We start from the raw sequence: 10,371 nt of genomic DNA on the forward strand, positions 1-10,371 counted from the left end.
TATCGAGCCAGTAACTATATTCTATGATAATACTAGTGCCTTTAATATTTCAAATAACCTTGTTATGCACTCTAAGACAAAGCACATATCTATCAAATATCATTATCTTAGAGAAGAAGCTCATGAAAAGAAAGTGGTGTTGGAATATGTAAACACAAAGGAACAAATAGCTGATATCTTCACCAAGCCACTACCAAAGGACACTTTTGAATATCTCAGAAGTAAGTTAGGGGTCCTACCCCTATCTTTTACTCACTAACCGAGTTCGATGAAAGCATCACTTCGATGAATCTATTGAATATCTTTTAGGGAGCTGATGCTGGAGTGATACACTTTATAATGCTTTTCTGAAAGTGTACTAGAACAATATTGAGATAATACAGAAAATGATATAGGGAATAGGAATTGTAAAGAAATGCTCTGACTGAGACTTAGTTGATACACATCAATAGGGAATAACTTCTTACAGAAACAACTTATGTTTTAGTTATTTTCTTTTTGGCATTGTTGTCAAAGGGGGAGAAGATCTACCCAAGGGGGAGAAGACTAAAGGAGGAGAAGACTACTAGGAGGAGGAGACCTAAGAAGACTGAGAGAAAACCAAAAGAGAAGTCTTATGTATGGGGGAGAGCATTTTGGCATTTCAGAATCACAGCAATCCGAATTCTTAATGGTTAAATCAATTGGTTTTGCCATCAATGCCAAAGGGGGAGATTGTTGGCAATATAACAAGGATATTGAGAAGGTTGTTGATGATTATGGACATAACTGATTAAAGATGTTTTACTATCTTGATATTATTATTTTGTCATTGATGTCAAGAAATTGATTTTCTAATTCAGTATGATGTTGCCATATCTTAAGAAATATGATATGAAGATTATAAAGAAGTCGGTAAAGACACAGGAAAGAATATGATGAATAAAGGGATAAGTTATTCAATGGGCAACTCTATCGAGTCAGAAAATGATGAGATCTTGATGTTTTAGATTGTTTTAACATTATACATATGTTGTAAAATGTAAAGGTTAATACTACACTATGTTATCAGGCAAAGAACCTAGTCAGTAAACCCTAAGGTTATCGCAGTCAGTTAATGAAGACAGAATGTCTACCAAGTAAAGTTTAGTATTCATCGAGTTGTAACTGAGCTATAACAGAATGCATTAAATGTTTACATGTGATATTTAATGAAAGAAGCTGATGAGCTAGAGCGGATCAATGATTGGCAAGCTGTGGAAAAAGTCTGTTAACAAGCAATGGAAAGTCGGCAAGAAGATCTACAACTCAGATTGAACCGCATTACCCTAACAAAAGTTCCAAGATGATTATGCAAGTTCCGAGGTGGGGTGAAACATTTTTCAGATCGTAAGATACAATGAACCTAGACAAGATTGAAGATCTGATGGCTATGATTGATCATGGGAAATGTGATCAAGGAGATTAAGTGGTTAGATGATTGTTTATAAATAAGGAACTGTTGATAAACAGTGTATGCACAGGGATGCTACATAGTGATCACCAAGTATAGAAGCTTGAAGACCTATTGGAATAACAGAGTATTGATGCCCAGCAGATAGACAAGATTAGTTCTATGTCTAGATTGTGTTGAACAAATAAGAATCTGCTTTAGCATTTTAGATGTGAAGTTGCAGATAGATTGTATTACTATTAGCTTGTGGAAGTAACAGGAAATCTCTTAATCAAGTGGACTTAACAGTCTTATAAGTAAATCCTCTAACAAGGTGACATTCTAAATGAGTGTTTGAAATCCTTTGACAAGGTCACTTCTAACAAAGTGAAGATCCTAATAGATCAGAGGGAAATCCCTTAACCAGGTCACATCTAGCAATGTGTTTTGTAATCTTTAATAGGATTGGCTTTTAACTGAGCATACTCTAGAAGTATATTTCTTAGTGGGTCCGAAATCCCATAGTGGTTTTTCCCTATTTGGGTTTCCATGTTAAATCTGGTGTTATGAGGTTTATATTGTTCATATGCTTTTGAGTTTGCATGTTTGTCAGTTTTATTATATGACTGATATATGTTACCGAGGTTGAATCTGATGTTTTCATTGATGATTAAGTTTGTATGATTCACCCCCCCCCCCTCTCATCTTGTTGGCTATTGGATCTGTACTTATATTAAGTATCAGAACTATCATGTTAGACACTAGCCAAGGTGGCAATGATGAATCTTCATCTACTCCAACAATCAAAACTTGTGTAGCCAAACCATGTGTCGAAACACTAGTAGTAAAAATGGGTGAAGAGAAAGTAACAATGGTAGGTGTATCTAAAATAGTAGAAACCTGAAGAAGAACCTAGGTTTCTGACATTAAAATTTTAAAATCTTCCAACATGGAAGAAGTAACCTCAGACAAATTAGGAAGGAATATGATATCAAGGTTTTCATGAAGTGTATCTAAGGCTAATTCACTTGTGGAGGTGGAAGAAATGACAACTATTTCTAGAGCGTGGAATGAAAATGACATAGTAGAACCCAAAGGAATAGCATTAGTTGTTGGAAAGAGACATTGCATTGATGATCAGATGTTGTCATTGATGGCAACTTGAGTCAAATATTCAATCTGTAGTTCATGATTCATTTATACCAGAAGATTGATTGAGGTCCGGCGAATAGAACAAGTCATCTGGCAAAGTATACAATAATTTTATTAGCGATTTAGTTGTGTTGAGTATTTAGTGTTGTGGATCTCGAAGATGTATTGTGGATGTGTAAATTTCCTTATTCCTAGTTTGTGTGCTCCAACATTGAGTGTCAAGTTAATTGAGAGGTCCAGTGTATAGGTTCTTGAGTAGAACATTGCTCATCAGCAGTAACATGTGAATATTTGTTGTGTGGATCATGCAGAGCGATTTTGGTAATTATTTGTGTGTTTGAGGTTAGTAAGCCAACATTTGGGGAGTGTTTGGACAATTTGTTTTGGTTTTCTTGGTTGTTTTCGATCGGATTGAGCCGACCATGGGTAACATGTTTCATTTGTGTGTTATGCCATTTTTGGGCCAACTTGATGAAAACCTAAATTGAGGTTGTGGATATATAAGACTAATTGATTTGATCATTTTTGGTATCTATGGTGATGTGTGGTGTGTGTATGAGTGATTGTGTGCAGTTTCACATGCGCACTTGAAGGATTTGTGCTCCGTAATACAACAAAATATCATAATAGAGAAGTGTTGCAGAACAGAGTTCATTGTGCTTAACTAGAAATATTTCAAGAATTTATAGATGTTGCTTATTAGTTTAGACGTTCCAATTATTATATGCAATCTTTTGTAAGGAAGTGAGCCTTCTAGGGTTATAGCCCTTATTGTAATTTGAGCAGTGAGCTCTAGGCAATGTGCTCGAATGTATGTGCATTCCCCTTATGTAATATGTGTATACTTATAATAGAATATATTAATATTGTGGGTTTGAATCCCACCATGATTTTTCCCTTAACTAAGTTTCCACGTAAAAATCTTGGTGTTATAGTGTTGTTGATCTTTGCTTTGTGTTTCTGCACTTTACTTTTCTTCATTTTCATTAAGTGCTTGAAAGAATAGGTTAATAAAGTTAAAAATTGCAGAACATTGATTCACCCCCCACCCTCCTCTTAGTGTTCCTTGATTCTAATATTAGTAACAAAAACTGAAGTAGTACCCATGATATCATATGATATAGGAGGAATACCTTCATGCATTTCTTGAGAATGAGAAGTATTTGGGATTTCAAGTGCTTCCTCCTCATCAAATTCTCCTTCTTCCTGTTCTTGTTCATTATCTGGTTCATTTTCATTTTCTTCTTTTTCTCCTTCACCAATCTCTTCTTGAGCTTGAATTTCTTGAGTCAAAGACTCACCTTGGCTTTTACCTTTTCCAACAGTGAACTTGAATTTTGGACCTTTGGGAGTCATAGGTTCCTGTTTGCTTTTGGTCCTTAACTCAAAAGTCTTTCCCTTAGGGCCTACAACATCTTCTTCAAATGATTCAGTCTACTAAGGCTTCATCTAAACACCATCTAGGTTCAATCCAACAATGGTATTATCAAGAATCTTTTGAAACCTAGTCCTTATAGAAGTATTCTCCTTTTGGGACCATTGAATGAGAGGTAGAGGTAATCCAACAACTTTATTTCTTTAATATGCAAGCTCAAGGATGTCACCATCCTCTTCAAGATCTTTAGGAATTTTAGCTAGATCAAGGTTTTTAATTTTCTCTACGGTCAAATGATAGTAGTCCATTCTCCACACATCCTCTTCAATCCCACAATCCACCCATACATCTTCAATCCAATGAATATGGGTATAGTTCTTCTTAATCTTGTCCTTCATGCCCTTATAATTGAAGAACTTTCTTGTAGTCACTCTCCTCATCTCCTCCTCCATGGCATGGACCTTGTAGATGGAATTAATGGAGTATCTCCCTATGGTGATGGATAACTTAAGACCTTTACTATGAGATCCAAAATGATGCTCATGGATAGAAATAATTTGATGAGACATATCCATAAGAATAATATTATCTAATGGATACCTTGGGAGCATAAATGGTTCTCCATCAAAGAATCCAATCCTTATATATGTGAATGTTATAAATTGAATAAAAATGTAGCCATATTCAGTTGCCACCTTCCATGCCTCATCTGACACTCTTTTATTTAAAAGCTCCTTATCAAATAAACACATGTAATGAGCCAAGAAAGCATTATTTACCCTCCTGAAATGGTGCAAACTCTTCGAGAGAGTTAACAGAGTGAATTACTTATAAACAGGAACTTGACTCCTGTTACCTATGGTAGATAGACCTAGAAAATGCCTTATTGAGGCAACTGCATAGACAAGATAAGAAGTCATATATAATTTCAAGGTGGTAGGAACCTTAGTCAATTGTTCACATAGAGCATCTAGAATTTGATTGCACCCCAATAGATCTTCTTTTTATTTAGCGTAATGACATGATTGTATTGATACATCCATTTATAGTAAGTATTAGAAGTTGGGAGGCCTTTTACTTTTCTAAGAAGAGTAATGAGGTCAATGACCTCCTCAATGAAGTTATTACGGGGAAGAGTCTTTGATCACCTTGAAATCATAGACCTAGGCATTTTTAGCCAATTATCATTCATATTCCTCCTGCATTTATTTGAATTCTTATCAAAATAAGCCACTATTGATTTCATATCAATATCAACATATTGATCTATAGGAGAATGTTGACCATTTGGAGGAATTGATTATGCATTACATTGATGTTTTATCATTGATGTCAAAACTAGTTATTTTGGATTCTTTACCAGAACCTTTCTAGTCTTGGTAGGTTGTTTGGTTACTAGTTGGATTTGATCCAATATGATTCGGTATGCTCTAGTATGTTTGGGTTATGGAATTGGCTTATTCATGCTACTTAGATTCAAGTTTAGTCAGTTGATTTTGTTCTGGTGATCAGACGCTATCTTGTTTACTAGAAAGCTTGGTTTGTGGTTCCGGCGAGGGTTTCATTGACAGAGCTTTGATAAAGATCTTTGATCTATTGCATAAGTGGTGTTAGTGTGGCTTCTAGTAGAGTTTCAAGATGCCAATGGTGATCATGTTCGAGACTTCGTTTATTGGGATTATTTCTTTAGTGTGTATCGACCTAAATTGGGTCCCAATGTATCTAGGTTATGGACCGAGTTAATGTGATGTGTGGATTGGACCTCTCGATATATTTTTGGGATGTCTTATGGGTTGGATATTATTTTTTTGGTCTTAGATTGACATGTTTTGTAATTATGTAATTGTTTTATTGTCCGGTGGCCGACCTTATTGATTGTGGTCGAGGGTTTGTATAATAATGTAATAATCATTTAGGTAGAGGATTTGGTCGATCATTGGTGATCGAATTGGGTTTATGTAAGAGGATTTATTCCTCCAGTATTGAGCTTTACCTAAACTGTATTCAGGCATAGAATATGCTATCTTTGCAATTCATTCATTTCTCCAGATTGTAGTCTGGATTTCTATGTAGTCAGTGAGACTCCTTTTGTGATGAGCAGTGTGCTCCAGGTTGTTGGCCTTCCTACAAGTGCAGGGCCCTAAATTATAATTCACATACTTACTGTAGAAGTATTATCTGACTATGGGTAGGCTTCCCACCATAGTTTTTCCCTTTACCCAGTTTTCCACGGATAAATCTTGGTGTCATGTGGATGGTATTATTTCTCTAATGACTGTTTATGCCTAACTGGTTTATCTTCTATTTTGGTATTTGGTTTAAGCATTCTGGTATTGGTCTTTTGGGTTCCGGTATTAAATTTTTAATTGCTTAAGGTTTCGGTAATTTGGTGACAACTGATTCACCCCCCCTCTAAGTTGTCTTTCGGTTATTTGAACTATCTAACAATTGGTATCAAAGATCTGGTCCTGTTTGTAGAAAGCTTAACTGCTTGCAGAAGATACTATGGTGACTAATAGTTCAAGTTCATCTAGTTCATTTGGAGCTATCTTTTGGAGAGATATTCCTAGGCTTGATGGAACAAATTACACAGTATGAAAAATTCGTATGGAGACTCATCTGAGATGTCTAGGTAAGGAGATTTTTGAGATCACATAGAATGGTGTTACACCTCATAATCTAGCATCTGACAATCCTTCTTTGGAAAATTTGGATAAGGAGATTGAGAATTATTATAGAGAAAGAGAAGCCCTCTTGTGTGCATGTTCTGATTAGCAAATAACGGGATTAACTGACAAATCATCTGCAAAGGATATATGGGACAAGTTGGAGACTCTTAATAAATGTGACCCTACTGTGAAGATTGCTAAACTTGATGGTTACCGGGTGAGATATGAAAAATTGAAAATGGAAGAAGATGAAAGGATTATTGCATTCATGGAAAGGGTAAATGAGATTGGTATGGGAATTCAATATTGTGGTGGAACTCTGAGTGAAGATGAAATAGTTTCTAAAGTTTTGAGAGCTTTACCACTGGCTTACAAGATGAAGGCTATTGTAATTAACAAGTTAAGAACAATGGCTAATACTTATGTCAATAGAGATACCTTTCTTAGGAAATTATTTGCTTTTGAGCTTGAAGAATTTGGACCTTCTAGAGATGTGAAGACTAAACTTGCTTTTCATGCATCTGCATCATCAACTGGCAATCAAGATTAGAAAGCTTTATATGCAAATTAATTGCATGATATGAAGAGATAAGACGAATAATTTGAGCAACTTGAAGCCTTGTTTTCTAGAAGAGCACCTAAAGGACCCGTAGGAAGTAATTATGAAGGAAAAACACCTTTTAAATGTTTTGCATGTAATAAGATTGGTCATTTTGCATCTAGATGTTCTTAAAGGAATTCAAGATTTGAAGAGAGAGATAGAAGATATTTTAAGCCTAACCCTGGATATCAGAACAAGTATAAGTACAAGAAAAATAGAGAAAAATCATGCTACATAATGGATGAGGAAGGTGTGACTGGTTCTGATGATGAACCAATAGACGACTCTGCTAGTGGTTCCATCAATGGAAAGGAATGAGTGTTCCTAGCTATCAAGGAAGATGTTATGACACTTGAATAGAATGTAACTGAAGAGAAGGCACTTGCTGCTAAAATTGAAGATAAGGATGAATGGGTAATTGACAGTGGATGTTCACATCATATGAATGGAGATAAAGGGAAGTTTCTATCTTTGCAAGAATTTGATGGTGGTCTTGTTAGATTTGGAGATGACAAAGCATGTATGATCAAGGGAAAAGGAACTATATCATTGGATGGTAAGCACAATACTGATAATGTTTATTATGTTGAAGGTTTAAAGGATAATCTTTTGAGTGTATGACAATTAGTGGATAAGGGATTTCAATTACAGTTCAAGGATGGAAAATGCAAAATCATTAATAGATCTGGTTTGGATATTGCAACAGGTACATAGACAAAAGGTAATATATTTCATTTTAATTCCGGTGAGAAGACATGTTTGATTGCACAAATTGATGAGAGTTGGCTATGGCATAAAAGGCTATTTCATGTGAATTTTGATTGCATTGTAAAGATCAGTTCAACAAAGGCAGTTAGAGATATACCTAAGATTGTGAAGCCCTATAATCCGGTATGTAAAGAATGTCAAATGGGAAAACAAGTCATAACCTCTTTTAAGAGTATACAAGACAAATCTAATGATGTTCTTGATCTTATTCATATTGATTTGTGTGGTCCTGCTAGAGTTAAAAGTTTTGAAGGTGATAGATATTTTATGCTAATCATTGATGATTACTCTAGAATGATGTGGGTTACTTTTTTAAGGGATAAATTTGAGGCTTTTGAAAAGTTTAAAATATTTAAATCTAAAGTTGAGATAGAGACATGATTGACGCTTAAATGTTTGAGATCAGATCATGGTGAAGAATTCACATCTGGTGAGTTTAATAACTTTTATGAGAAACATGGTATAAGGAGATAATTTTCTGCTCCCCGGACACCTCAGCAGAATGGAGTTGTGGAAAGGAAGAATGGAACTATCTTGGATGTTGCTATAACAATGATGATGGAAGATAGTCTACCTCATATATATTGGAGAGAAGTAGTGAGCACAACGGTCTATACATTCAATAGAGTACATAGACAAGGAGAAACTGGTAAGACACCTTATGAATTATGGTTTGGCAACACACCTATAGTTAAGCATTTTAGAATATTTGGTAGTAAATGTTATATCAGGAGAGATGATATCATTGGAAAATTTTATCCTAGATATGATGAAGGAATTTTTCTTTGTTATTATAATGAAAGCAAAGCATATAGATCTTATAACTAGAGATTGTAGAGAATTGTTGAGAGTACTAATGTCAAGGTGGATGAGCTGAATATAAGCCAAATCAAAGTTTATGAGCAAGAACTGACAGTGGAAATGATCATAACTAAACTGGTAGAACCTTTATCAGAATAGAATGTTGAACCAGTTACTTCGACAGTATCAAGAAATTCAACAATAACTGAAGAACCAGGAAGAGGAACAGAGAGTCAGAAGACTCTTAGGTATGTGAGATTTAATCATTCAAAAAATAATATCATTGGGGATAAGAAAAATGGAGTGATGACAAGAAGAAGACTGACAACTAATGAGGTATGTTTAATTTATCAAGTTGAACTGATATTAATAATTAAAGCATGTAAAGATGAATATTTTTTATTAAGGAAAACCAGGTTTTAAGGGACTCAAAACCCACTTACAAATCAAAAAGAAAAGAAATAGAGAAACTAGAGAGGACATAACAAAGAGAGAAAGGCTGCAAAAGAACAACACAAAAGACAATAGCCAGAGTTGTTTCTAGCAGCATTCAGAATAGTATCTACATCCTCCATGTCCTGGGAAAAATCCTCATACCTAGGGTTGTCGTCATCCATATTATTCTGAACATCATCCCTATTGTCTGAATCATAGGGACTCTCTTTCACCTCTAACTCATAAACATCCTCTTCTCTCTGCTCATTATCCTTGTCTCCTTCCTCACCCTCAACCTCCTTCTCCCGCTCATTCTTCGCCTCTTCTTCCACCTCCTTCTCCTGCTCCTTCCTAGAATCTGCCTTCTCTTCAACATCTTCTTCAACTTTTTTACTAACCCTCGATTTTTTTTAGGGGGAAGATTGGAAGAATCCTCATCAAAGTCAGAACTATCATAATCCTCAGAAATATGGGCATTCTCCACAAAGGGATCATCCTTATTAGTCTTAACTTTATCCTTAAGATGCTCATATATTAACAAAATAAGACCTTGGTGGGAAATGGGGTAGGAATTAGGCTTCTTAGCATGGTCAGCCAGATAGAAGGGTAGAGATAACTTAGAGCCATGGCAAAAGTGATTAAGGATAACAAAGTGGCAATTATAGACTTTCAAAAACCTACCATCAACATTAAGATACTCCATTAACACTTTCAACATTTTTTTCCAAAATGATTTTACCTGGTTAGGGGGATAATAGGAAGTATTATCCTTTTTGGCAAGGCAAGCCCTTTCTTCTTTGCTCTTGGGGAAATTCTTGATGGCTTGCACCAAGAACTTACAATCTCTTTAAAACTTGATGTCATCCTTCTGCAAACCAATCACCTCAGCCACCAAATCTTCATCCACTCTCCAGGTCTAACCAAACAGAGTAACTCTATTATTTTTCCAAACCTTGGAAAAACCACAGGAAACAGACTTCTTGCTCCCATGCAATTTCTGCATATAATCACTGAAGTCGTATTTATGCAACCTTCTCCAAATTTTCCTTTCACCCTTCCAACTTTCACAGCTAGTGGGCTCATTACGGTTGAGATTTCCTCCCATAATGTAATAGTTGTTCAAGTTGAAACCCTCAGGGGAGTGCAAACTGACCATTTG

The sequence above is a fragment of the Cryptomeria japonica genome, chromosome 5, assembly GCF_030272615.1.
Source record: "Cryptomeria japonica chromosome 5, Sugi_1.0, whole genome shotgun sequence".
Lineage (NCBI taxonomy): Eukaryota > Viridiplantae > Streptophyta > Pinopsida > Cupressales > Cupressaceae > Cryptomeria > Cryptomeria japonica.